The sequence below is a fragment of the Lissotriton helveticus genome, chromosome 9 (assembly GCF_964261635.1).
Source record: "Lissotriton helveticus chromosome 9, aLisHel1.1, whole genome shotgun sequence".
NCBI classification, from domain to species: Eukaryota; Metazoa; Chordata; class Amphibia; order Caudata; family Salamandridae; genus Lissotriton; species Lissotriton helveticus.
In genome coordinates this window covers 574,866,474-574,894,305 of record NC_136070.1, presented here as the reverse complement: position 1 = coordinate 574,894,305, position 27,832 = coordinate 574,866,474, and the positions used below count along the sequence as shown (strand labels likewise).

At 47.6% G+C, this 27,832-nt stretch overlaps 1 protein-coding gene across 1 annotated transcript in view; it reads left to right on the top strand.

Annotated features, from left to right (window-relative positions):
• Window positions 1–10,101: 10,101 nt before the first annotated feature.
• The window catches only part of GPR137 (G protein-coupled receptor 137), an 86,980-nt gene continuing 69,249 nt past the window's right edge, over window positions 10,102–27,832 (top strand). Inside the window, exon 1 of the mRNA XM_078660516.1 lies at window positions 10,102–10,301. The gene's annotated coding sequence lies outside the window, so the exon portion shown is untranslated. The remainder of the gene's footprint in view (window positions 10,302–27,832) is intronic.

Genomic DNA, 27,832 nt, shown 5'->3' with positions numbered 1-27,832 from the left:
CACCATTAGGTCAGAGGTCCCGGCTCCTTAGGTAGCCCCCTCCATGTTTCCGCCCCATTCATGACATATTCTGTTACGTTTGCATCACATGTCTATGTATACGCCTCTGTTACACCCACTTTCACCCTTATCTTTCGCGACTGCTATTGACCACACCCACTGCTCCGCCTATCATATGTATTGTAATGCAACTGTTTTAGTATATATGATCATGTCTTGTTATTTAATGTTACGCCGATCCTGATTCTGCCCCCGGCAGCGCTGCCATCCTGTTCCCGTGCAGGTTGTCCTGTTCCTGTCCTTTATGCTGTAATAAACCTGCAAACTCCTACTACCTCGAATCTTGACTCTTATTTATTGAGCTATCTGTTATTCATTTATCCAGACAAACCTAGATCCGGTATTATTTATTTATATACCACAAGATACCAAATAATCAAGATAGCAAACAGTCTTTCGTCTCCATCGGCTGTAGGCCAAGGCGTCCCTCAAGGTTCTATCCTGGCACCCACTTTGTTTAATCTCTACCTGGAACCATTAAGGAACCTCCTAAGTAATACGATCTTTCACTACTCAACTCCACTCTCAACTGTATTCACAACTGGATGTTAGCTCACCAACTCATTCTAAATTCCGCCAAAACTGAATTCCTCCTCTTTTCTACCTCTCTCTCTCCTCCTCCTGTTAAATCTTGGATGGATCAGCTGAACTTACTCAACAACAAACCCATCATTGTCAACAGCGCTAAATCCCTAGGTGTCATACTTGACAAAAGACTCAACGTAATCTCCCACATCAACTCTATTGCTAAGAACGCGTGTTACAAGTTGCGCCTTCTGTGGGGGATTCGTCGGTTCTTCCCGGAAAAAGACCTTAAAGCTTTGGTACAATCGCTGGTTCTCTCTAGACTGGATTATTGCACTTCTCTTTTGACGGGCCCACCTCTCCCCTCTCAAATCCATCCGTAGCCCCCCTCCAGCCCAAGATCGATGCCATCGTGGCCTGGGAGGCCCCCACGACCCAGACGGAAGTGCGGTCGTTTCTGTGGCTCACGGGGTACTACCGCCGGTTCATCAAGAGTTACGGCAGCATCGTAGCCCCCCTCACGGAGTTAACCTCCAAAAACCAGCCGAAGAAGGTCAGCTGGACCTCCGCCTGCCAAGAGGCGTTCGAAACGTTGAAAGACGCCATGTGCACCGCCCCCATCCTACAGGCCCCCGACTACTCACGAGAGTTTGTAGTCCAGACAGACGCGTCCGAGCATGGCATCGGAGCTGTCCTGTCCCAGGTGAACGAGAACGGCCTAGACCAACCAGTGGCATTCATTAGCCGGAGGCTACTCCCTCGAGAACAAAGGTGGAGCACCATCGAGCGGGAGGCCTTCGCGGTGATTTGGGCCCTGAAGAAGCTGAGGCCCTACCTGTTCGGTACTCACTTATGGGTCCAGACCGACCACCGACCTCTCCGGTGGCTAATGCAGATGAGAGGGGAGAACCCCAAATTGCTGCGCTGGTCCATCTCCCTCCAGGGGATGGACTTCACTGTTGAGCACCGGCCTGGCTCTGACCACGCCAACGCAGACGGCCTGTCCCGATTCTTCCGCCTCAGCGAAGAGAACCCCCAAGAGGATGGGTAGTTCTCCCCGCCTTCAGCTGGGGGGGACGCGTGTTGGACCGGCCTCGTGGCGTGGGTCGCCTCTGTCCCTCCACACCCTGTGAGCGTAGGCCTGTAGCCCGAGTCCCCTGCGCAGCCTCCCCGTTAGTGTAGCCTGCAACCCGAGCCTGGTCGTCCTACCCCAGTTAAGCCTAGATCCCCCTGGAACCTCGACCAGGCCTGCCTTCCCTTCCCGACATCCCTGTCTCCCTGAGCCTAGCGTGACCCCGGCCCCAGCGAAACCCAGACTCCAAAGGCGCGCCAGTCCCGGCTGGGGGGTAAAGAGCTCCCGAGGGAGAGAAGCCCGGGAGTTTCGATGGCTCCTCCGGCCTCTTCTGAGGGGCTGGTTTCTGTCACACCTTTGGCCCTCCCCTGTGGGCCAGTTTCGATCACCCCTCTGGCCTCCCCGAGGGCTGGCTCCAGACCCGCTGGGCGTCTGGGAATTCCCGGACCCATCTTTCAAAGGGATCAAAGAGCCAACCGCCGGACCTCGCCAACGACCAGCCCCCAAGGCCTGAGACCTCCTCCTGCGAGGGTCCGGAGATCAAAGAGCAGAAGGACTATAACTGGGCCCGCCCGACAACTAGCGGGCAGTTGTATCTTGGACCTGAAGCCTGCTGATCTGATCGCGGCTGACCCTAAGAAGACTCATCCTGAACCTCTGAGCCCTGCTGACGCTGTCGCGGCTCGACCTCTAAGACCATCCGAGCCCTGCTGACGCTGTCGCGGCTCAAGCTGAACCTGCAACCATCGGAGCCCTGCTGACGCTGTCGCGGCTCGACCTCTAAGACCATCCGAGCTCTGCTGACGCTGTCGCGGCTCAAGCTGAACTTGCAACCATCAGAGCCCTGCTGACGCTGTCGCGGCTCGACCTCTAAGACCATCCGAGCCCTGCTGACGCTGTCGCGGCTCTCACGAACCTCTCCAGATCGAGCCCTGCTGACTTCGTCGCGGCTCGAGGAGTACTCTGGTCCGGCTGGACCATCGAGACCACCATCACGACCGAGCCGACTCGACGGAGGTGAGGCAGCCAGTACGACCATCATCCCGTACCCCCCGGCTCGAGGATTGAGAGCTGTGCGTAGGGTACGCCGCGTACTGACCCAGAGACTAAAAGACTGTCCCGCTTCCCCCTCCCCGAATCCTCCAAGACTTTGTGGTCCCTTGAACACTGTGTATATCAGAGTGCTTCCTTCGTTATTTGCTATATAAAGAACTTGTTGCTAGAATCCAACGGTGTGGTGTCTGTTCGTAGTGTGGTGTGAGCTCAGTGTGTACGATCCTAGACCCGAAGTCCTCCCCGGTGAGGACCTCACAATCAAGACTCGGCAAGTTCGGTGGGAGAGGTGGATCTTGGGGGTGACCGGGTGAGCACAACCTGGCCCTCGGAGATTGCCCCTTCTAACATCTTAGTTCTGAAAGTGTCTTTGGTAGGGAAGAGATTTGAGGTCAGCTTTGACCGGGTAGAGGAAGAGGAGGTGGCACGGAGCAATGGGGTAAGCGAGTTCCGGATTCTCACCGCATTGCCTGAGAAGGATTGCGCCATCGATCTTTCCCTTTTGAAGGAGGGGGGCTCAAGTAGTAGCTTTTCCGCATTTCGAGAAGGTCGAGAAGATCGAGAGCCTCCGGACAATTTACATTTATTCGCCAGGTAACAAGGGGAGGACGTGTGCAAGGCTTAGTGTGTGATGCAGGCAGTTTTGTAAATAGATCTTGCCTCGATCTGAAGCCATCGAAGAGAGTACAGGATAGGAGTGACGTGGGCGCTTCGTTAAGACCCTGAAATGAATCGAGCTGCTGATTGGAGGCTACGAGGCCGCTTCCGACCTGGTGCCCGAGGTAGATTACGGACCCTTGTCCGATCTGGCACTTGCTTGCCTTAATGGTGAGACCGGCTCTCGGCAGGGCGGTCAGCACCGCCCAGAGGTGCTGGAGGTGCTCGGGCCAGTGGGAACTGTACACTGCGATATCGTCCAGATACGCAGCGCTGAACTCTTCCAACCCCGCCAGGACCTGGTTCACCAGTCGCTGGAAGGTGGCGGGGCGTTCTTCATTCCGAAGGGCATCACCCGGAAATGGTAGTGACCATCCGGGGTGGAGAAAGCGGACCTTTCCTTGGCTCCCTCGGTGAGGGCGATCTGCCAGTAGCCACTGGTCAGGTCGAATGTGCAGAGGAAACGAGCAGCCCCGAGGCGATCGATAAGCTCGTCGGCTCGGGGGATAGGATGAGCATCGGTTCTGGTGACTGCGTTGAGCCTGCGGTAGTCAACGCAGAACCTCAGCTCGGGAACAGCACCGGGGGCGGCTGCCTTCGGAACCAGGACCACGGGGCTAGCCCATGGGCTGTAAGAGGCTTCGACCACCCCGAGAGCTAACATCTTCGATACCTCGGCCTTGATGCAGGCCGGACTCTGTCAGGGACGCGGTAGGCTCTGTGCCGTACCGGTGGGCTGTCCCCGGTGTCCACGTCGTGGACGCACCAGTTAGTGACGCCGGGGGTGAGGGAGAAGAGGTCCGAGAACTGTCCCAACAACTGGCGACAGTCCTCGCGCTGCTCGGGAGAGAGGGAGGTTGAGAGACTCACCCCCTCTACGGAGCCATCTTTTTCTTTTGTGGACAGGAGATCGGGGAGAGGCTCCGTTTCTTCTTCTTCCCCATCGTCCGTGGCGAGGAGTAAGCTCAACTCGGATCGGGCGAAGTGGGGTTTGAGGCGGTTTACGTGAAGGACCCGCAAGGGGTTCCGTGGGGACTCCACGTCGATGAGATAAGTCACCTGACTCTTGCGTTCTACCACCTTGAAGGGCCCTGTCCACTTGTCTTGCAGGGCACAGGGCTCCACGGGGGCCATCACCCAGACCCGCTGTCCAGGCTGAAACTCGACCAGAGTGGCATTTTGGTCATACCACCGTTTCATTTCTTCTTGGCTGGCCTCGAGGTTTGCCTCGGCCAGGTCTCGGAACTTCCTCGTCTGGTTCCGGAGGGCCAAAATGTATCGAAAGACATCGGGAGGGGGCTCTGGGGCCGCCGTCTCCCACCCTTCCCTGACCAGGGTGAGGGGTCCCCGGACGGGGTGCCCGTAGAGCAGCTCGAAGGGGCTGAACCCCAGGGACTTCTGGGGGACTTCGCGGTATGCGAAGAGGAGACAGGGAAGGAGGACGTCCCACTTACGCCTCAGGGGCTCTTCGAGTCCCATGATCATTCCTTTGAGGGTCCGGTTGAATCGCTCCACCAGACCGTTACTCTGGGGGTGATATGGGGTGGTGAACTTGTACGTCACCCCACATTGTTGCCAAAGGGACTTCATGTATTTCGAGATGAAGTTGGTCCCTCGGTCGCTGACGACTTCTCGAGGGAATCCCACCCGGGAAAAGATGGCCATGAGGGCCCGCCCCACTACGGGGCGGTCACTGTTCGGAGGGGAACGGCTTCGGGGTATCGGGTGGCATGGTCTACCAGCACCAGGATAAAGCGGTGCCCCAAGGAGGTCCGGGGGTCGAGGGGGCCCACAATGTCGATTCCCACCCTCTCAAAGGGGGTACTGACCACGGGGAAGGGTTGGAGAGGAGCCTTGCGCTTCCCTCCGCTCTTTCCGCTGGACTGACATGTGGGGCAGGACTTACAGTGGGCCTCCACATCGGAGCGCATGCCCGACCAGTAGAAGTGGGTGACCAGGCGCTGGTACGTTTTGTCTTGTCCCAAGTGTCCCGCCAGGGGCACGTCATGGGCCAGGTTCAGGAGAAAGCCGCGGAAGCGGAGGGGGACCACCAGCACTCGGCCGGACCCTAGTTCGGCTGACTTTTGCTCGCTGTATAAGAGGCCGTTTTCCCAATAAACAAAGTGGGAGCCGGACTGGTCACCGGCGGCCTGGGCGGCGGCCTGCTGCCGCGGCCCCACCAAGGATGGACAGGATGTCTGCTCTAGGCAGAATTCTTCTCGGGACGGTCCCCCTTCTTGGCGCCGTTGGGCCAGCTCAGGAAGGTCGTCCAAGCTCGGGGTCGGTTTGACACCAGGGCCGAGGGGACCTGCGTGGGGGGGGAAGCTCTCCCCGGGTAACAGCTCAGGGGTCTCAAAGGATTCCGGGACCTCGGGGTCCTCGGGGGTCGCCGGTGCCGCCTCTAAGGTCACCCCTTCGGGCGGTCATCGACCGGGTACTCACACAAGCCCACTCGGGTAGGCCCACCATCTCTAAGTGGGTCCTTTTCTCAACCCGCTGCCACGGGGAGCTCTCTAGATCATTGCAGAGCAGGCAGTCCACAGGCATGTCGGAGCGGACTGCCACTCGTAACTCCCCAGAGACGCCCCCCCATTCGAACGGGACTTGAGCTATCCGGCAGGTGCGGACGGAGTTATCAGCTGCGATCACCCTGCAGGAGATATGGGGAACAATCTGGGCTTCGGTGACGAGGTGCCGTTTGACGGCGGTGATACTGGCCCCAGTGTCTCGGAGCGCCCCTATGTGGTGGCCATTGACAGTCACCTGCTGTCGGTATTTCTCTGTGTTGTCGGGTAGGGGGGCTCCTGGGACCATCTCCCTATCACCCAGGGAGACTAACAACATAGCTGCGGGGTCTGCTCCCTCGAACTCTTCCTCCCCCTCCTCTTCTAGGGCTACAGAGGTGATGTGGCGCACTGGGAGCCCGGCAGCGGCAGGCTTTTGGAACAAGGGGCAGCGGGGGTCATTGGCATAGTGCCCAGGTTTCTGGCAATGGTAGCAGGCTTGGCTGACTCGGGGCCCTGGCTTAGCTGGGGGGAACCCTGCGCGCGGTGGGAGGCGAGGTGCCGGGCTGGTTTCTGGGGGGGACTACGCGGGGACCCTACCTGGGAACCCCTCTGTCTATTCTGATTCCCCCCTCCCCTCTGGCGGGACGATCCCTGTTAATTTCGGCCAGAATCTCCCCCGGGCCCCCGGGGGACTCTGGTGCTCACCCAGCGATCGGCCTCGACGGCCAGCTTCCGGGGATCGGCCAACTTGCTGTCCAGGAGGTGCTGTCGGAGTTCTACAAAGCAATTCAGGGACAAATGTTCGTAGGCAATGAGGTCGATGAGCCCCTCGAAGGTGGATACTTTGCTGCCCTTGATCCACCCTTCCAGGGCCCGGCTGTAGAAATTGACATATTCTACCCATGTGGTGCCGGGGATATTCTTGCATTCTCTGAAGCGTTGGCGGTACATTTCTGGGGTGAGCCCGTACCTTGTGAGGAGGGCCTCTTTCATGTGGCTGTAGGAGGTCTGTTCGGCAGACGGTAGGTCGAGTAGGGTGTCTCTCCCCTCACTCAGGAATCGACCCCACAGCCCGGCTCCCCAATCTTTCTGCGGAACTCGGTGGGAGGTCATAGCTACCTCGTAGGCCTTGAACCATTGCTGGATGTCATCGTTTTTATAATATTCTTTGACCACATCCTTGGGGATGTGGACCTTGGGTTCTACTGGGGGAACAGACTCTCGGGTCGCTGCTGTTTTGTTGCCTTCGTTCCGGGCCTTTAGTTCTATCTCCAATACGCTGCGCTCGTGCTCCAGCTGGAGCTTCTTTCCGTCATGTTCTCGTTGGAGCTTCTTCTCCTCCAGTTCTCCTTGCAGCCGCAGCTGCTCGATGGCTAGCTTCTTCTCGGCCAGCTTGAGTTCTCCTTCCATTTTCAAACGGGCTAGTTCTAGCTCGTGGTTTCGGTTGCGTTCTCGGTCGGTCATCTCTTCTCGAGATAGACCTCTCTCCATGCTGTGAGTCCGCGTCGGGGACTCTGCTCTTTCTCGCTCTGGGGCGTGGGTTTCGATCAGTGGTGCTCCCCCTCCATCGGCTTCTGTCGGTGCTGGAGGTTGGGCTCCGGTCTCCACCCAGGCTGTTAGAGCTTGTTGAAAGTCCTCTTTGGTGTTTAATCCCGTTGACGGGATATGGAGATCTTTGCAGAATTGCTTGAGCTCACGGTGCGAATAGTCCTTCAGAAGCTCCATCTGGAAGGTAATCTCGTCGTTGGTGATGCTCATGGTTGCTCTTCGTTCGGGTAGTGTGTCAGTGCTGTACGATCCCTAGACGTAGGTTCTTATCGCGACGCTGCCACCAATGTTAGAAGGGGCAATCTCCGAGGGCCAGGTTGTGCTCACCCGGTCACCCCCAAGATCCACCTCTCCCATCGAACTTGCCGAGTCTTGATTGTGAGGTCCTCACCGGGGAGGACTTCGGGTCTAGGATCGTACACACTGAGCTCACACCACACTACGAACAGACACCACACCGTTGGATTCTAGCAACAAGTTCTTTTTATAGCAAATAACGAAGGAAGCACTCTGATATACACAGTGGTCAAGGGACCACAAAGTCTTGGAGGATTCGGGGAGGGGGAAGCGGGACAGTCTTTTAGTCTCTGGGTCAGTACGCGGCGTACCCTACGCACAGCTCTCAATCCTCGAGCCGGGGGTACGGGATGATGGTCGTACTGGCTGCCTCACCTCCGTCGAGTCGGCTCGGTCGTGATGGTGGTCTCGTTGGTCCAGCCGGACCAGAGTACTCCTCGAGCCGCGACGAAGTCAGCAGGGCTCGATCTGGAGAGGTTCGTGAGAGCCGCGACAGCAGGGCTCGGATGGTCTTAGAGGTCGAGCCGCGACAGCGTCAGCAGGGCTCTAATGATTGCAAGTTCAGCTTGAGCCGCGACAACGTCAGCAGGGCTCGGATGGTCTTAGAGGTCGAGCCGCGACAGCGTCAGCAGGGCTCCGATGGTTGCAGGTTCAGCTTGAGCCGCGACAGCGTCAGCAGGGCTCGGATGGTCTTAGAGGTCGAGCCGCGACAGCGTCAGCAGGGCTCAGAGGTTCAGGATGAGTCTTCTTAGGGTCAGCCGCGATCAGATCAGCAGGCTTCAGGTCCAAGATACAACTGCCCGCTAGTTGTCGGGCGGGCCCAGTTATAGTCCTTCTGCTCTTTGATCTCCGGACCCTCGCAGGAGGAGGTCTCAGGCCCTGGGGGCTGGTCGTTGGCGAGGTCCGGCGGTTGACTCTTTGATCCCTTTGAAAGATGGGTCCGGGAATTCCCAGACGCCCAGCGGGTCTGGAGCCAGCCCTCGGGGAGGCCAGAGGGGTGATCGAAACTGGCCCACAGGGGAGGGCCAAAGGTGTGACAGAAACCAGCCCCTCAGGGGAGGCCGGAGGAGCCATCGAAACTCCCGGGCTTATCTCCCTCGGGAGCTCTTTACCCCCCAGCCGGGACTGGCGCGCCTTTGGAGTCTGGGTTTCGCTGGGGCCGGGGTCACGCTAGGCTCAGGGAGACAGGGATGTCGGGAAGGGAAGGCAGGCCTGGTCGAGGTTCCAGGGGGATCTAGGCTTAACTGGGGTAGGACGACCAGGCTCGGGTTGCAGGCTACACTAACGGGGAGGCTGCGCAGAGGACTTGGGGTACAGGCCTACGCTCACAGGGTGTGGAGGGACAGAGGCGACCCACGCCACGAGACCGGTCCAACATAAGACTTTCATTCTCAGGCCCCTCTAGGAAGTTTGCTCATCACTGTAAATTCGTATTTTTTCTTGTACATTCCTCACCCTTGCATGCGGTGTTGGATTTTGCGTTTGTGTACCCTTCCTTTTAAGTCTCCTATTTATCTTTGTAATGTTCTTTTGTGTAACACTTCTATCTTGTAACGTAACTGGTTCTATTGTACAGCGCTCTGACACCTTCGGGTAATGTCCGCGCTTTATAAAAATGCACTAAAGAAAAATAAAATAAATAAAAAACTCGCCTGTCACTCCTGGCAGGAAGAGACAGTCAACAGCTGTGGAGGTGTGGCAAAAGAGAGGGGCAAGGGCAACGTGTAGTGGGTCCCAGGCCTCACCAAAAGGCTACGGTGAGATTAATTGCAGCAAGCTTTGGGGCTTGAAAAAAAGTGTGGGCTAGGGGGAACATACAACGAGCGCTCAGAGGGCAAAGAAATTGGTGGTAAGAGGAAGGGAGCGAGGGGTGGTTGGCGTTTTTTTGCCATGGCTGCTTTCGGTTCCCCGGTCAAGCTCCGTCTTTCGACCAAAAATTCTCTTCTGAATGGTTCCGCATACGCAGCAGTGCCTTGTGAAGCGAGAAGAAAAAGCCGGAACCCTACCCACTCCTGATGTCTAGCGCTAAACAGCAGGGAAGCAGACGGTCGGGCCATTTCCACTCGCTTATGGTTACCGCGTCCGTGTCGAAAATGCTAATAAGTAACTAATCTTCACCCACACATCACGGACTGTACGTAGTTATCAGGGATGCAGAAACATCCTGGCCATTTTGTCAAGAATTAAACGCTACCGGCTCCAAACTGCTACCCACACACACTGTGGTATGGTATGCGGCTTGAACAATGTTTACAGCAGCAGAGACCTCACACAGCCAATCAGCAAATCGAAATTCTATGCAAAGCACTAGGATTGGTTGAGGTGCCGACAAAGCTCCAATCCTATATCTTCTAAGACGTCACATGTTTCGCTCACGCCCACACATCTCCTCGAAACGTTCAGCCGTCGGATAGGACGTCAAGCGATCCGGAAGTATTAAAATAACAAATGTTGGCTGTTGAAAGATCAAAATAACATGCGACAGACATTGAGTTAAGTTTGTGGAAGGTCCTTGTAAGTACCGCTCATGTTATTCGTGCTTAATGTTCTCGCTATCCAGCGGAAAGTGACCGATTTTACAGGTACGTCTAATCCCCGAGAAAAAAATCTGGAAAACTGTAACTTTAAATTCCTCAATACTTTTTATTTTTTTAAAATTTTTATATTGTGTTTGTACAAATATCGTTAGCTCTGTTAAATATGTCAGTTCACGCTTTCTTTCCGTTATCCGTTTCATACCTGTTCGCTTCTGTTTGATTTGTTCACATGCCATTTAATTAATTATGATTTGGTTTGCCCATATCAGTAATTTCGTCGAAATGCGTGTTTAGCCTTGTATATGTGATATCGCCTGGACCTGTTTGGGAGTTGTTTGATGGTCGTGATTGAATGCTGTATGACAACCATCAACATTCTGAACAGGTGCACCACCTAGGCCGGGATATTACAGCGCCTGCATTCAACACCTTTTCGAAGAAGTGACACCTGTGTGCCTGTCAGTAACATATTTACTTCGCCTGTGGCTGGGTTCCTCCAGTCAGTGATGACCTGCTAGGTGAAATAATCACTTCTCGATATGTGGTAAATCGAAGAACCAACATAAACTTTACCATTTTGAAAATGTCCCAAAACAGTGCTAAAATTGGAGAGGAAAAAATACTCGAGTGACACACATAAATTGGGGCTCAATGCGTGGAAGAGGAGTGGTAATACGAGGGGCTTTAAAATCAAAATCTGATTGTCAATTTACATATTTATTAACTAAAAAATCTGCTGCCAAGAATTTGGGAACAAGGACATATGTGACAGTAAATGTGTTCTAACTAAATTGGCCACAAAGAGGCTACATTAAAAAAAAAAATCTTATTGGGTTAAACCACCAGCTGCAGAAATGTTTGTTAGCCCAGCAATTTGAAAGGATTATATAGCGGTAAAATAACTCAAGGAGTTTGGTTAACGCAGTTCTGGGAGAGTTCTGTGTTTTATCCAGTCACAGTTTTGGCTCGTATAGTAGCACAGAGGGTTGATTTGCCTTCTGCAAAGCACGTCATGTAACATGCAGATCACAGATTTGTATTTTATGTGGAAAGGCACGTGTGCTATTGCTTTTGACCCTGCGATAATGTTTTTACTTCCTTTTCATACGTTGCAATCTTTTTAATATAGCACAGTGATTTATTTATCCCTGAGTTAAAGTACGGGGTGGAAGCTTTTCTACCTACATTCCAGACAAGTTTATAGCTCATGTAGTGTAAGTTGTTAAGTGATATTTCCAGCTGAATTTCAGGTGCAAATTAGCTCGGAATTCTGCCAACTAAACCATGCATCAACACAGTATGGCGTCACTCTGCATTTCTTATTCCGTTCAATGATCATTGAGCAAGAAATATTCAAAGCACCTGCAGGAGTTTGTCAGTCAGCACTCATTAGAAGAGCCCATTGCATATCGCACTTATTGCAGCTTTAGATACATTGAACATGTTTGGACTGTAGATGCATTGTGTTGTAAGAGCATTATTTTAAAAATAAATTAGCAGTGCAGATTAAAACGACTAATTTTACACTAGACCTAGTTACCCTAGAATTGGAGAAGCCTAGTAGGTTCATTATACATCCTTACATCATATGTCAGTTACAACCATGCTGTTTAATCTCTATATCTTGCATGCTTACAATTGAGTATATGCGTTATAAGGTTTGTCTCTTTGATTTAGGTGACATTTTTTCCCCACTGATGCATACATTAATAATCAATGTCGCTTTTGTGACCTTGGCTGTGAAAGCATGGCTAATATAGTTTCTGGTTTGCCAAACATTGAATCTGCATGTTTAATGTATGTGCTACCATCAAGTTGATGATTAGGACTTTACACCTGCAAAAACGCAGTTATTTTTTTTTGTAACTGTCTTACTCATGAGTGTGTTTATTAAATTAATGGGAAGTATTTCACTAACATTACAGCGTGACAATGTCTAATATATATGAATATTCAACACTTTTTAATGAGCAGGCTCGTGACTCATGTTTAAATATTTTCTGTAGTGATTGCTGAGTCTGGCATGCAGTTAATTATTTTTGTTTCAATTGACGTGGTTTTAATTACCCATCAATAAAGATGTAAACATCAAGAGCTTGATTAAATCGATAAGCCTCTGTTGGTGGAAAAAAAATCTATTTACCAAACCTGAGAAGATTCTATTTTGTCCTGAAAATTGTGATCATTTCCTCATAAAATAACATGGTTTTGTTTGGAGGAAGTCAGTTTAGCCAACATTGTTCGTTTGACAGCTAAACGTGTTCCTTTGATCAGCGAATCCCGTGTGTGGGAACAAAAGGAATGCTTTTCAAAATATATTTAAAGTTGAAATTTGAGCGATAACTCACGCTGGTTGAAGGCTTGATACCGAGGCTGCCTTGGAGTCAGTGGCCAGTTGCTACTACTGTGTTTGTGTCTTGAATCATATGAATGAACACGAAGGAAACTGCATCTGATCCCCGTCAAGCCGCACAGCCATGACTGCTACAAATGAATCAAATTTCTATTTATCTCTTTTTATAATCACAATTTCTACATGACTTCTCTCTTTTCACTTTTCCTGTGTTCATCAATTGATTTTATCCATTCTTATACTTATTCATCATAAAGCTAGCGAAGGTTTGAAACAGCTAAGGCAGTTACTATCGCGAAGATTAGAAGTGCAGTGGCACATTATGGGAAATTAGAGAGATATATAATAATGCGGTAAAAACCTGGTGGAATTGAGTGATGCCATTTCATTTAAAAACAGATGAACATATGTCACGGTAAGCGTGCTGACATTACCGCTGTGTGAGTGTTTCAAGAAAGAGTATTATAGATGAACATTGGGTCATGAGTACTTCAGGTTGATGGGATTGTTGGATTTTGAGATACAGCATGGCTTGGAGGGTACGGGCGCTTATAACGGGTTATGGTTTATGTACATGATTGTTTCAGCTGAATAACTGTCGAAATCTTGTAATGTCTCTCTGTTTTATTAATTGAGAGGTTAAATGAGGTTTCAAATTTAATCATTGTTACTGAAGCAACAGAACCAAGCAGATGGTTGTTTATGAACTTATTTGTGTTTTAGATACACCTGACCAAGGGTTCATCCCAAAATGCTTTAGGTGATTTTAATAAAAACGTGACATATGGAAACATTTAATTCTCCTTTGTTTTTGATGTACAATGATGAATAAGTATAATGGATAAAATGAATTGATGAACACAGAAAAAGCAAGAAGTCATGTAGAAATTGTGAATATAAAAGAAGAGATATATAGAAATTCGATTCATTGTGGCAGTCATGGCTGTGCAGCTTGACGGGGACCAGATGGGGTTTCCTTCGTGTTCATTCTACATTGCAGCGCAAGTGGGTGGAGCAAGCGAGCACGCCAATATGGATTTGAAAGAATTTAATGGAGTGAATTAGGAGTAAAGTAAAACATTGAATACAAGGTGTGCATCCTGCAAATGTACATTATTGAGTCATATGAAGGCATTTCGTCAGCTATGCTGATTAAGGTTTTTATGATGTTCTCATTTCTGCTGTATGTGCCCTGAGCACAGTATTGGTTTTCTGTTTGAATCAATGATGCCTGTGTAACTTGGGCAGTAGCACTGCCGAATAAACCTGTGCAGCTCTGCTCCGTGACCTGAGATCATGGCCTGAGATTGTGAGTCTTGCATAGCTTTTAATTTTTCTACCCTGCCTTTTTAGGTCTCGGGACCTATAAGCTGCGAAGCAGCTTCCGGTCCGGAGATTTAATGTCAGTTAGTAGGGCAGTTTAGACCCGCCTCTCAGCTCTGTTCGCTTCCATTGGGTGGCTTCCTAAACAGAGGCCAGCCATTGGAAGAGAAGTGAGTCACTCCAAACAAGCCCCGTCTTTTTATGATTTGGGGGCGTAAGTTTTGCTGTTCTTTAGCTCGTGACGTCGTCCGTCACTCAGGACAGCAAAACACGCCCCCAAATCCGAAAAATTTCAGAATCTTTGAGGCAGCCATTGTTGCCCAGCCGGCGCCGAGTAAGGTGATGCTGCCGCTTTCCACCCACACTAGAGCCGCTTCCTCTGCTCTGACGCGGACACGGGCAGTCGGGTAAGTTTTTTTTTCTTTTTTTTAAAATGTATTTTTTAACCCCCCGCGCCAGTCCTGTCCCCCCCCCCCCCCCCCCCCCCCCCGCGCGTGTCCCGTCCCCCTGCGCGAGTCTTGTTTAAATACTTTTTTAAAATATGTTGATAGCGCACAAAGCGCTTTATTTTGGGAAGCCGGTGCCCACCCGGCGAGATTTCCCTTATCGCCGCCGGCCCGTGACCAGGAAGTCAGGCAGGCCGGGGCAGGACAACCGGAAGTAGGAGGGCGGGAGCCTACCCCGCCTCCCACCGAAGACTTGCGGCCGGTTTAAGCACCGGAGCAAGCAGGAGCCTACCCTGCGCCCGGTGCCCTCGCCTGGAGAGGGAAAGGGAGCGTGTTGGTTTCCCCGCGGGGCTCCCCTGAGGAAGAGAGCCCCGCCCGCCGCCATTTCCAGCACCCGGTCCCAGGAGCAGGACCGGGGGAGGAGGAGGACGCCGCCTGCACCGAGGAGCCTCCGCCTGAGAGTCCGGTGAGTGTGCACGGGCAGGGGGAGGCTCAGGCTGCATTCTGTTCGAGCCCAGAGGCTCTTGGGGGCCATAGCTGCTTCGAGTCCCCAGGAGGGGGGCTCCATCGAAGAGGCAGCATTTGGTTGTTGAAGGAGCCCAGAGAGGCTCAGGGGCCCAATTGTCATTTTGAGTCCCCCCGGGAGGGACTCCAACGCTAGTGACGGGCCCAGAGAGGCTCATCTCCGGGGTGTCTGCGGGACCCTGAGCGGATCTGTCTCCTCTGGCACCTCTAGCGCTATATGAGGCGAGGCGGCACCCAGCTTTCGCTAATACTGCTCTCTTCTCTGCCCAGCAGTCCTTCTATCTGCCCCTACTTCTCGTTTTCCTCATTCTCTCCTTAGCTACCTCTTTTCTTCATTCCCCCATGTTTCATCTTCTGCCCGCTTCTTGCATTTCCTCCCTCTATCTCTTTTCGTTCCATTCATACTTGTCCCCCTCTTCCTTCCCTCTCCCCTTCTTTCTCTCCCTTCCTTCTACTTTACTGTATTTCTCTTCCTTCCCCTCTCTCTCTGAATACTCCTGTTCTTTGTTATCTTCACCAGACACAGCGGAGACCCAAGCGGTCCTGTGTCTTGCTGGATTCAGCCATTCATCCTTCTGAGGCCAATAGAATCCGCATACTGGGCTGGCTGATAGAGTGGCACATTGCCAGCCCATCCACCATTCCTTGTTACGTAATTATTTTGTAGACTACTTTCTTGAATCGTAATCTACTTGTATCTGGGATGGAGTTACCATTCCGTTTGTTAGCCCCGGTGTGGATTAGGACCAATGAAATTTTTCTGACGCCACAGCACGTGGTACGCCTTGTTTATGTAGTAATTGGTGTATTAAAAAAAATGTTTTATCCATGAATTTGACTCCCCTTTTTGTCAGACTCGTTTACTGGAACATTCTAGACCCCTAACTGATAAACTTTGAGCTCCGTGACAGATTGGAGTCTCGGAAGTGAGGGAGACGGGCATGTCCTCTCAGTTGTGGTCCCTCCCTCGCTAGGTCCTCTCCACGCCTCTAGTCCTTACACCCGTTCTACGTCACTTCTGCCGTAAACAGACTTGGCTCTGCGTGGAACAAGGAAGAGAAAGAAGGTTGTTGTACAACAGTCTGGCTGTGTAACGGTGGCTTACCTGAGTAGCAGGTACTGTGCGAATGTGAGCGATGCGCCTAGTCTATGACCCCCGCTTGGTGTGATTTTTTTTTATTTCTCTCCAAATTCAAGATCATTGGGCATGTCTGAGACGGGAGTATAATGCCCCTCTGGGCTAGCGGGGGAATACTGCTTTGCCTTTTCAAAAGGACAGATCACGGGTTGCCCCTTATGCTTGCCTTTGCTACTCTTCAGGACATGCTACTGTTAAGAGAATATATCACTAAGCTTGGTGCAATGGAGGGAGGCAGGCTTCCAGCAGCTAGAACCCAGAGGTGATAAGCTCCGATGGAATTTCAAAGGAGAATGTGAACTGAGAAAACCTTGCAGCATGATTTAATGTGATTATGAGTCGGAGTAAAACAGTATTTTTCTGAAGGAGCTGATTAGTACAACGTATTTAATGCTCCTCAGCCCTGTCAACCTCTGCCTAAAATGAACTTCTTGGCGGTCACGCTAAGCCAACGCCGGCGACTCCGCAACCAAAGTAAATATTCATATGATAACGGAAAAGATGGCACTAATCAGGTACCCCTAGCGATATTCTATTTGTGCTCGCTGGGCTTCTTTCAGGAGTCGCAGCCCTCTCTTGTCAGTTGTCGCTCCGTTGAGAACTTAATTTTATCACTTGTGTGCCTTCAGCAAACCGTTTCATTTTTTTGCACATTCCTTATTATATCATATCGTATTCTCTTTCTTTTCAAGGGGTACCTTCTGAGAAAACACCTCTGGTTTTCTAGGGATTTCCGGGCTGTGAGGGCTGTGAGGGCTGTGAGGGCTGTGAGGGCTGTGAGGGCTGTGAGGGCTGTGAGGGCTGTGAGGGCTGTGAGGGCTGTGTGGGCTGTGTGGGCTGTGTGGGCTGTGTGGGCTGTGTGGGCTGTGTGGGCTGTGTGGGCTGTGTGGGCTGTGAGAGCTGTGAGAGCTGTGAGAGCTGTGAGAGCTGTGAGGGCTGTGAGGGCTGTGTGGGCTGTGTGGGCTGTGAGGGCTGTGTGGGCTGTGTGGGCTGTGTGGGCTGTGTGGGCTGTGTGGGCTGTGAGAGCTGTGTGGGCTGTGTGGGCTGTGAGAGCTGTGAGAGCTGTGAGAGCTGTGAGAGCTGTGAGGGCTGTGAGGCCTGTGAGGCCTGTGAGGGCTGTGAGGGCTGTGTGGGCTGTGAGAGCTGTGTGGGCTGTGAGAGCTGTGTGTAGGTGTAGTCTGTGTGTGCGTGTAGTCTGTGTGGGTGTAGTGTGTGGGTGGCTTTGTGTGTGTGGCTCTGTGTGGGCGTAAATGCTATAGGTCATGCATTTGCGAGCTATTAAGCTATTGGCATTGTAAATGAAAATGCCATTTATTTAACGATTAAACTATTGGCAATGTAAATGACAATGCCATTTATTTATGATTAAAAAAAAAAAAAAAAGTCATGGGCAATGCCAATAGCTCTACATTTAATAATGCCGAGACCATTGCATTGTAAATGCTTGTTCAAGTTGATCCACAGTTTCAAGATGTAACGGAGACCCTGGTTGGGAGGGACAAGATGGAACTAGTAAGGGAAGTGTAATCTAGAAATGAGGAAAGATACTGTATACAGCTTAAAAAATGATCGGCAGTGCGAAATTGCATGCCAATATTCATTTTGGACTGTTGGTAATACCTGCAGCATTTAAGCCACTTCCAAGATCAATACTACTTTCTTGAGAGCGGAAACTTCGAATTGCCAACAAGCCTTGCTGATGCATAGCCTTTTGCACCAGTTTACAATTCTGATTATTCAGCAGCTAGCAAAGAAGTTGCACAGGTAACAAGCAGCTCTTTGAACGAAACGAGGACTTGAGAGCTAGAAGGATAGGAGTATTTAGGCAATGATGTTCCACCAGGAGCTCCTGACATGTACAGGATACCTTCCAAGCAACGTACATAAGAGAGCAGGAGATCACAGTTTACTAAAACTACACTGGCTAGCGTGCAAGAGATATGTGCAGCCTAGATCTTTCATGACAAAGCAGAAGGGTGTGCCTTGGTAGGATATGAACTTCAACGATACACAGATCAGGTGTTTGTATGGAATTTTTAGCCTGGTCCCTGAAATATTCTTACTCAATTTGTGATCCCTCTAATTTGCCCCTCAGGGTCATTGTTCCTTGCACATTTTGTATAAGGCGAAGTCCAAGAGGAAAGAAGTTGACAGAAATGTCCCCTCCCACCTAGGTGCTCTGTCTATTAGAAGTGCGGTTTTAAAAATGTTTGAAACGCATACTCCTTCCTGTAGCCAGTCTAAGCATGCCAGAGCACCTTTAAGCTGACTGGTTCTTCCGTAATTCATTAGTCACTGATCACAACCTAGGTAATCCATCTCTGAAGGTTCACGTCCGGACTCGGTGTCACAAGCTGGGTAGTTAGAACGTTTAAAAGCTAGCAATTACATCCAACAGGAAGGGCTGAATAGAAATATGTGCGGCAAACAGAAGAGACCTCTGTAGTACATTTTCAATTTGGAATTTTGATGCCCTTTAAAGTGCTTTACAAATTGGGGCTATAAATTGTCGTTGCTCATCCTAAGATAAAACTAATAGAGAACACTTTTAAGTCTCACTTACCAGACAATGCAAGCTGTCTGGCTGCAAAAGGCCTGTTGTGAACTTAAAGTGGGCTTAAATCTCGCCCATTGGTTGGCCTTATTGTCACTCTTATTTGCTTACATCTTATTTTGTGGCTTGTCTTTCTCTTCTTGTGTTTTTCCTTACCCTGGAGCATAGCCCCTTTACGACCTGTATAGTTTCTAATCTAACTGATGTACTTAGTGGCATGGTAGACTAGGGGTGAAAGTACTACCCATCGATTTTCCATCTACCTGCAGGGAGATGGTTCCTTCAAATTAAAAAAGATAATTTTAGAAGGCTGTTTGTATACACTTCAAGAAGAAGTGTCTTGTGGTGTAAGCCCAGTCAAAAGAAAAAAGGAGGTCCTCTATGACCTGTAGCTCTCCTTTTGGGGTAGGCTAGAATGCAGACTTTCCACATCCAATCTGTAATGGAAGTCTTCTGCTGGATCTTTTGGATCTCTCGAGCTGTAGGAGATCCTTGGTATCCCGCATGTAAGAGCCATATGAAAAAGGAAGTAGTCACTAAATTTAGACAGTGGCTCCAGTAAGTAATTTATGTCTGAAGCATTTGGGCGACTTGGTGTTGGTGTTCTATTCTTATGGATCTTCAGAAGAGTATAGAAGCTGAGAATGATAGGATGATATGCCATAAAAAAGTCCCACATCAGTCTCAGAAGATCCACATGTTCATCTTGGCCTCCTCGACTATTATGTTAATTTGTTTCGTCAGTGCTACTGTGGGGTCAGTTCTCCATCTCCTATCCCTATAATCCAGGCTACTGGAATTATGTGATTCTGCGGCTCCAGCTTTTTTCCCCGCATAATTCTGGATTTGCCACATAATCCATCTTCTGCTGCATAATCTGCAGATGATTACAAGAAAAAAGTTCTAGCTCAAATGGATCAAAAGTAAATAAAAAATTGTGGCAACGCGTTTGCCCACAATGGAGGGACCTTCGCAGCAGTTAGCTGGGCATTTTAGTTGCTTAGTTATGCATTTGATTGTTAAACTGGTAGCAATGAGATGAAATCTTTGCTTTGAGAGTATTACCATGTATACAAATGACAAAAGAATGAAGTTATACTGTCAAAACATACCACTTTATGCAGCATAATTTGCCTTTTCTTGCTGCATAGTTTGGTGCTCCTTTGTGCATAAATCTTGTGGCCCCGCCTTTAATAGTTTGAGTTTGCACAACCACTGCTCCACCCTTATCGGTGGGTTTTATAATTATGTTGCCATCTTTACTCAGTCTGTCCAAACCATTTTCACCTTCTTACTCAGTCTCTTCAATCCTCTTCGTCATTGCTTGTGACGATTTCAGTTGGTACCATATTGCTAGGGGAGTAAAGGTGTATTTCTTCCTTAACCCTGAGTCAGTGTCTGCACTCTAATTCTTTTTGTTGCAACAAAAGGCTTTCAATTTGATCTTTCTAAAGAAGTTGTAAAGGAAACCTGTCAAGATTAGGTGTGCGGATGAATCCTAGTCCCTTGTTCAATACTCCTTAATTTCTGTTAGCATCCTGTCTGAAAGGTTAACCACTAATTTGCTGAGCTAGTGCCCGGTTTCATTTCCTTGAGCCTACTCCTGGGCTGTCTCGTGACATAGTGTCATCCCACTGTACTCTCTGTTCCTGTTTTTGTTCCCCCTGTCTCGTCTCTGACCTTGTCTTAAAAAAGGCCTAGTCTTTGGCATCTGGTAACCCAAGCTAAACAGAGGAGGGTACGCCTTTTGCCACCGGAAATAGGAGTGGGGATGAGGAAAGTGAAGGGGGCCTTGAAAGAAAGATTAGAAACTCAGTGAAATGTATTGATGGGGTCGCCCAGATAGCCTCTCTGTTTCCTTCCAACTCTGTTTTTCTAATCTTCCCCACTACGTGAACCACCTCGCTCAGAGGACCTGATATCAACCGGGGATATATCATCTCCCCAGCTCGACTTTCTGCTCCCATAATCCTCTCCTGAGGAAGGATAGACTCTTTCGTGGGCAAACTTTTAAAATCTTTCCAAAGTTTCTGTACTTCCTTTTGGGTGAGTTATTCCTTATAACCATCGTTCCCCTATGGATTTTATCAAGCATTTTTTAAACTGTAGTGTGTACACATCTTAAGGTTGTTCTTTCTCATCTGAATTTTTACTTGAAGAGCGTCTGATGATCTTTTGGTGGTTTTTAAAATTGGGATAAGTCAGTTGCGTGTACATGACCATGCAATTTATGACCGTTCCTTACTGAAGACTGGACATTTAAAAATATTCTGGGTTCACTATTTACAGTAAGACCACTGTGCTGAATTGGCCTTTAAGTATTCTGTCATGATTGTATCATGTAAAAGGATTTTAATCTGATCACGTTTAAGGTCACTCTAAGCATCCCAGTCTACAGCCTTCTCTAATGCCTCTCGTATGGTGGTATCCTTAAGAAGAGGGGACCCAAAAAAATGAGGATCACGTCTTCCTCCGAAAATGTCAGGCCTAAATTCTTAGCCATTTCAAAACAATTTGAATGCGTCAAATGAGGGACTCTTTACTGGAGCCAATTTGGTGACATTTCGAGACAATGCAGGATCAGGGTATTTCTTTATTTCGTATGGGTACAGGGTGGAGGCAAGCGGTCACTGCCCCCTCCCCCCACCTTATCATGAATATATATTCCCTACTCTGAGGATTACATTTCAAAACGCTCCCACAGCTGTCCACTGTTGTAAACAATGTCCTCAAGGAGGGAGGGAGAAACTTCCTATGGGCTAACCGAACCTTAGCTTAGTGATAATCATACCAACAGAGAGGTCTGACCCTGACAAAACTCATTAAATACCTATTACTGATCCCTTAGGTAGGGATGAAAAAAGTTTTCCTTTTTATATATGAACCCTCACCCGCACGCTAATCATGTAGCATGCTTCATCATCAGGTCCACACCCAGTGTGGGCTCAACCCCACTCAAGAAGGGAGCACTGAATCAAGTCCAGTGATCTGTAGTGACAGTCTCATTTGCAGGAATCTTATAAAAAAGGATTAAAATAGACTAGAATGTAACGCTAACAAGTGTTATTGGTTGAGCCACCTCGCAAAGTTAAAAACACAGCTGAATGCCCTTGGTGCTTTCTATTTGTCCCTGCATCTACATTGGCACTATGCTTCATTCGAAGCTCAATTTGCCAAACTTCTTCAGGATCTATAATCCAACTGGTGAACCTTTAAATGTTGTGTTCCACTATTCTATGGAGAACAGTGTCGGTCACTCAGTGCTTTTGTGCCCCTCTTATAGTGCAGATATATTGGTTGCGCTCAGAAAATTATTAGGCCTCTTTCTTCCAGTGGGAATAGGAGACATAAATGGCATCTTGGTAATGATCACAAAATCTGTGTGTACAAGTGTCTTCGTGAACCACTGCAGACCAACTCTCACTGTGAGTATCAATGTGTTCAATTTTCCTCATGCTCATCAACAAATAGGTACCCCTGTATCATCTGTTCCGGCCACCCTAATATAGATGAAAACATGCAACTCGGAAGAGTAGAGGTACTTGTCTCAAATCACCTGCACAACGTGCATTCATTTACCATACATTTGTCGTCATGGGTGAGTATATGTTGCAGTTTGTGTGCTCATGCAAAAGTGTGTTGCCTACCCCCAAAGTACAGCAAATGTGTTATTTTTCCTGTGGTATAACTGAAGAGCAGAGTTAAGGGTTGTTTCTGCTTTATTTCCTGAATTCCGTGTATTACATGAAAGAATAATCTTTGGCACAAAAAAGCTTTTATGGTGCTGGCGGAGGGCCGTCTACTGACCTCACTCAGGTGTTTCCTCAGTCTCCTGTAGTGCCATAAATCTGCTCCTTCTGCTGTTGCCGAAGACTAAAAGACCAAACTGTTGATTCCTGTGTAAATTAGGCCTTGGCAAGCATATCCTTTTACATTATCTTTTCCTTTTTGAATTCTGTTCCGAGTTTACTGACTGAAAAGTATTTGAAAAATAACCCGTGCCATTTATAAAGATTGAAAACATCAAATTCTGTCATCAGTTTTGAGATACCACAAGGCCTAGCTTTGTGGAGTTTAGAGTCCAGGGGTGGAGCGGGCAGGTTTTTTTTTCTCTGAAAAAGAAGGGCATCGCCATATCCAATACTGTGTCATAAACAACAGTTTGAAAGTATTGTATGAGTGACTAGGAAGCCAGTGGGGTTTCTCGAGGTTTGAGGTAGCGTGATATAATCAATCTAGAAAATGTGCAGACTGTAAATAACACGTTCTGATTCTTATATGGTGTTGAGAACAATGCTGAATGACTGACCTGAATCTATAGCTTATTTGGTGGTTACCTATACCTCAGATGCCTTAATGGCCGTTTAACATCAGACAGGTGTGCACCAGGACGTGTTTGAGACGCAGTAGAGTGATTTCTAATGACCTGCTTGAAAACCAGAAGCACAACCACTTCATCTATTGATAGAGCTTAAAAGGAATACATTGGTAACTAAATAACAGGAAATATTTATCTCACTTTAAATGATTTGTGTTGAGTGTGCATCCTTTTCAATACAGAGACAGTGAATAGTCTTAACTGGTTTGTATCTTGGCGCTTACCCTGAAGCGGATATATAGTCACATCACTGAACATTGGAATATGTATCAGATCCTTGGCTTCATTGCTACGCAAACTTTTCAAAAGGTGAGTGTATGTAAAAAAATACATTTAATTAGGTTGTGACCTATATTGTCTTACTCTAAACCTCTGTGTTAATAACAACATAATAAGTAGAAACATGTTTCACACAAGCCTGCTGATACACAGTAGGAAGGAATTTGAATTGAAATGCTGGGGAGAAACGGACAGAGTCTTCACAAAGACCTAACAAGTTTATGGACTTTGGTGGTTCTTCTATGTTAGCTTGAAATTGAGGGAGGCCAGACACAAATTAACTCTTGACAATGCTAATGTTGTGGCAGGAAGACATTTCCCTTGTGAATACAAGTGTTGTTATCCGAGCCTGCAGTTATTGTCTGTTTTATAAAAAGGGAACTGAAATCCGCCCGAAATGTGTTTGGGATAATTTTTAGATTTGAAGATCCAAACGCACAGTGTTTGTGTGGTGATCGTAGAGATTTTATTTGTGAAATTGTACATCCGGCAATACAGTGAATAGAGTAGGAGTTGAAAACTGAGCAGTAAATAACTTCTAGTAAACAAAAGCATAAAACTTAAAATAAATAATTAGATTATTTGTGTCGGGCCGTGCACTTTTTTGTCTTCTATCAAGAGGTTTGGTACTACGTATGTTTGATTTTTGGTACCAAAGGCATGGTGGTTTGCAATGTAACTTGGTGTGAGTGGATTGCTTGATGGCTATTGTATTGTAGCAGTGCAGCAAAGTGGCCAATTGCGTGAGTGAACATTTATTTAAAATGTGTTTACATGTAGTTATCTACTTGACTACCTTTCAGTTTAATTGTGAAATAGTAAGCTTAAATATGCACTGACAGAATATGTTCTTGCGTTTTTCTCAAATGTCTTCATATAAGGTCTCTCTTAAGTCTGTGTTTCTTTTTGATACTATGTCTAGAACACCAGGCCTTTTAGATGATTTCCAAGTCATTTCTCTGGGGAATCAAGCGCATAGCCCAGTGGGCCACTGAGAGCATATGAGACTTCAAAGATGTGATAGCCAGTGGTCAGCCCAAGTGGCTCTTCGTGACAGCAAACATGCTAATAGCCATGAGTTGCTTTCAGCTTCTGCTGCAGAAATTCATATTTTGACCAGAGATCTAAACGCCCTATTCAAACCAGTTTTACGATAACTTGACCAGGTTGTGGGGGCCTCTTTGGTTGTGTATAAAACATCGCAGAGAGTTGTTGAATTTGTTAAATCAGAAAACGCTGAAACAAATGCTTGCACCTCTTTTAAAGAGAATTGTAACTGTCATTAGGAAACTGTTGCCCGGTAGTGGTCAGCATTTCTGCCCTCACTCCACCTCCTCCCTTTAACCTCCTGGTTATGTCAGGGTAACATTTTGAAGCTGTGTTGTGGATCACTGCTTAATAATAATTTTAAATGAAGGTGGTCCTTCTCCCTTTTAGATTTCACTGAGAAGTTAATGACTAGCTTGCATTTTACTTTTGAGATATTTGAAAACGGGGTCTTGTGGAGCAGGTTCCCCACTTAATCAGATTTGGTTTCACCCTTCCATTGGAACGAAAGGTAAATTGAACAATCTATCCAAAAGAAACTCATGTTGCTGCTTATGGACATCCAGGCTACGTTTGACAGTGTGGACAGGCATGTTGTTTTACCAGAGTTAAGAGCCAGACCGAGCCGCTTCCTCCAAAAGCAAACTTCCCCGCCTTTGGTAGCAGGACATGACGTCCCCCCACCGCGCCAGACTAATGGATGTATAATTACACCGTGCACTGCCGTGACGTCAGGATGTGAGTATTGCGCAACAGGAAATATTCATAATGAAACATTGTTGCAGTGCGCCTGCCAGCAGCCGTGACTGCAAGACTCAAGTCTGCATGGAAACAGCGCGCCCGCCACTGGCGGTGCGCTGCAACTCCATGATATAGTTTAGGCACCGCTTCCGTGAGGCTGCTGAAGCACTATGCATATGCGTGACAATGCAGTTCAGTGCGGTGATGCAGAGCACCACATTGAAATGCGTTAGTCTAACGCATGATGCGTGATACTTGGCAGGACTAATGAGTTTAGGGAATGTTTCAGCTTTTACTCAAATATGCATCAGCCACTGTAAGAGAAAAAGGTACGCTCACATGCAAGATTGACGTAACTAATGGTTTACAGCAAGCATGTGGGCAAGGCCCACTCTTGTTTAACAGACATTGCAGATATTCTTAGATTAGCGGGACATTCATATTGCTTCCTCCTTGCATGGGTGATCCTCATTTACTTTTTAATGGATGCAGATAAGGTTTTATGTATAGGATGGCAGTGGGATATCGAAGACAATTGTGGGTTTTTAATCAAGATTTTGTAATCAGTAATTATGTTATTGGGTCCCCTAAGACAAAAACATATTTTTTATGACAAATAATCAAATTATCCTAATAATGTAAGCGGTCTAAAGGGCAAATTTATGATACTGCTTTGCAGTTGCAAAGCATGCCATTTGCATACTTGCAGGCTTTGGAAAGAATTTTTTTTGCAGTGTAATTAAGATACTTTGGAAGTTGGAGGTGCCCTTTATGACTCCTTCCTAATCACAATAGGAGGGGACATGAAAGGGGCGACCTCACCTCTTACTTTCATGTCCAAGTGCAATGTTTTATGTTTGTGACCACATTTGCAGTTTCAATGCATTGATCATTTACCGACACCAAAGATGGAGTAGGAACTGACTTTCAAAGTGGAAAAGGTCCACCTTGTTAAATGTGGCAGCAGCTGGCTCTGCTGGGGAAGGTAGTCTAACCACAAACCCCTGTTCATTTGAGGGACAGGGTTGTTTAAATAAAAAAAATGTTCACATCTAGGAAATGCGAACGCAGGGATGGATGTCTGCTGTCCTCGTAGGTCCAAATCCCTGCGTTCTGCCATTCGTAGGAGTTGTAAAATGCTCCACCCTCATGAAAATTAACACGGAAGGCGGTATTGCGATCTCCTTTGAATTTACATATTGAAGTGCAACAGAATAATACATTAGTTGTATTGTTGAATTAAGCCCAGGTTGCAAACAACTCAGTGCTTTTGCACACCAACGGAAATTGTACATGGACTTCGTACACCAGGCGTAGGAATAGAAGAGGTCTCCCAGCATACCTGTTTGGAAATTACTTTTTGTAACACTGTGAATTAGAATGTGCATTTTGAAGGTGTAAAGGCAAAGCAAAAGTAAGCAGTAATCGGGGACACTGTTTTATTAGGGAAAAGGGAGCAGACAGTTCTGCAAAAAGAATAAAGAACTGCTTCTTTATCTCCTCTGACCCGGTTTGGGTGACCAAAGCCTGAGGTATAACGCAAGTCCTGGAGTGTTCTCTTTGGAGATGCGCTTTACAGTTCCCAGTTCATTGTCAATGGAGGCCTTACACACTGACTTGGATTTTATGCGATACGTTTTTCAAGGTGATAGTGTGATCGGATTTTTAGTTGTACTCAAATGTTTAGATGCTTCCATTATAACAAAAAAATAAGTTGTGGATCTGGAGAACACTGGTAATATCAATTCATAATGTAAGGTGCTAGTGATAGCATACAAAAATGCTATGACAGAGCTTTATTGGGCATTAAGCCCAGTTGCTGAAGTGTGATAGGCTGATGCAGAGGTAAAGCATTACAACAAATCCCTTATTCACCTGGCATACAAAGAGTTTAGAACGCCATTTGCCAACTTCTGAAGGCCCATCTTTGTGACCTAAATAATAACGTTCTTCATAGGCCATATTTTTCTGCACAGGGAACAGGGTTTTGATTGACTCGTGTGATTGAGTTTGCGCTGGCACTTTAGGCCATATTGACACAATTCGACACAGTATGTGTCTACTGAATTTAAGGACATTGTATCTTAAGCTGCTATTAAGAGAATCAAGAGTGAGGGTTATCTTTGAAGATATGCTGTAATTTTACTATGCGATCAAATTAATTTTACAACCTTAACTTCTCCTATTTTCAAAAGCGTCACATTTTTAGTAAACCAAATATATATATATATATATATATATATATATATATATATATATATATATATGGAAAAAACTGTCTTCTCTGATATATTGTTAATGGCGAGTAACTTCAATATCTAGTTTACAACCTTTTTTTCTAGTATTTGGAAAGTTATTGGCTCGTATGTGGAGTATTTTCTTTTTGCAATTAACGTTTATTTAAAAAAAAAAAAATTATTGTGAAGGCAAAATGCTAACTGGAGCATAGTTGGATATTTTACTAATAGTATTTGACATAGCATAGGGCATGCATGCAACTTCATGTCCACATTTATCAATGTTCTTCCCATCCTTTTTTTAAGTTTCTTTAAATATTGGCAACATTTACTCAGCCTCTCTCCCAGCAGCACTCCAGTCTGACCAAAACCTTAATGAAGTAACCATTAATTAAGATACTGTGAACAACCACAAACACTAGACAGACATCCATGCAAAGAGGCTGAATGAATGGGAGACTTTGCATTTTAGAAGACCTACATAACTTAACGCAAATCAATTCCTCCTTACTGTTTTTTATTTTTATTAGGTCTTACTTCAACGCTGCTTAGAGA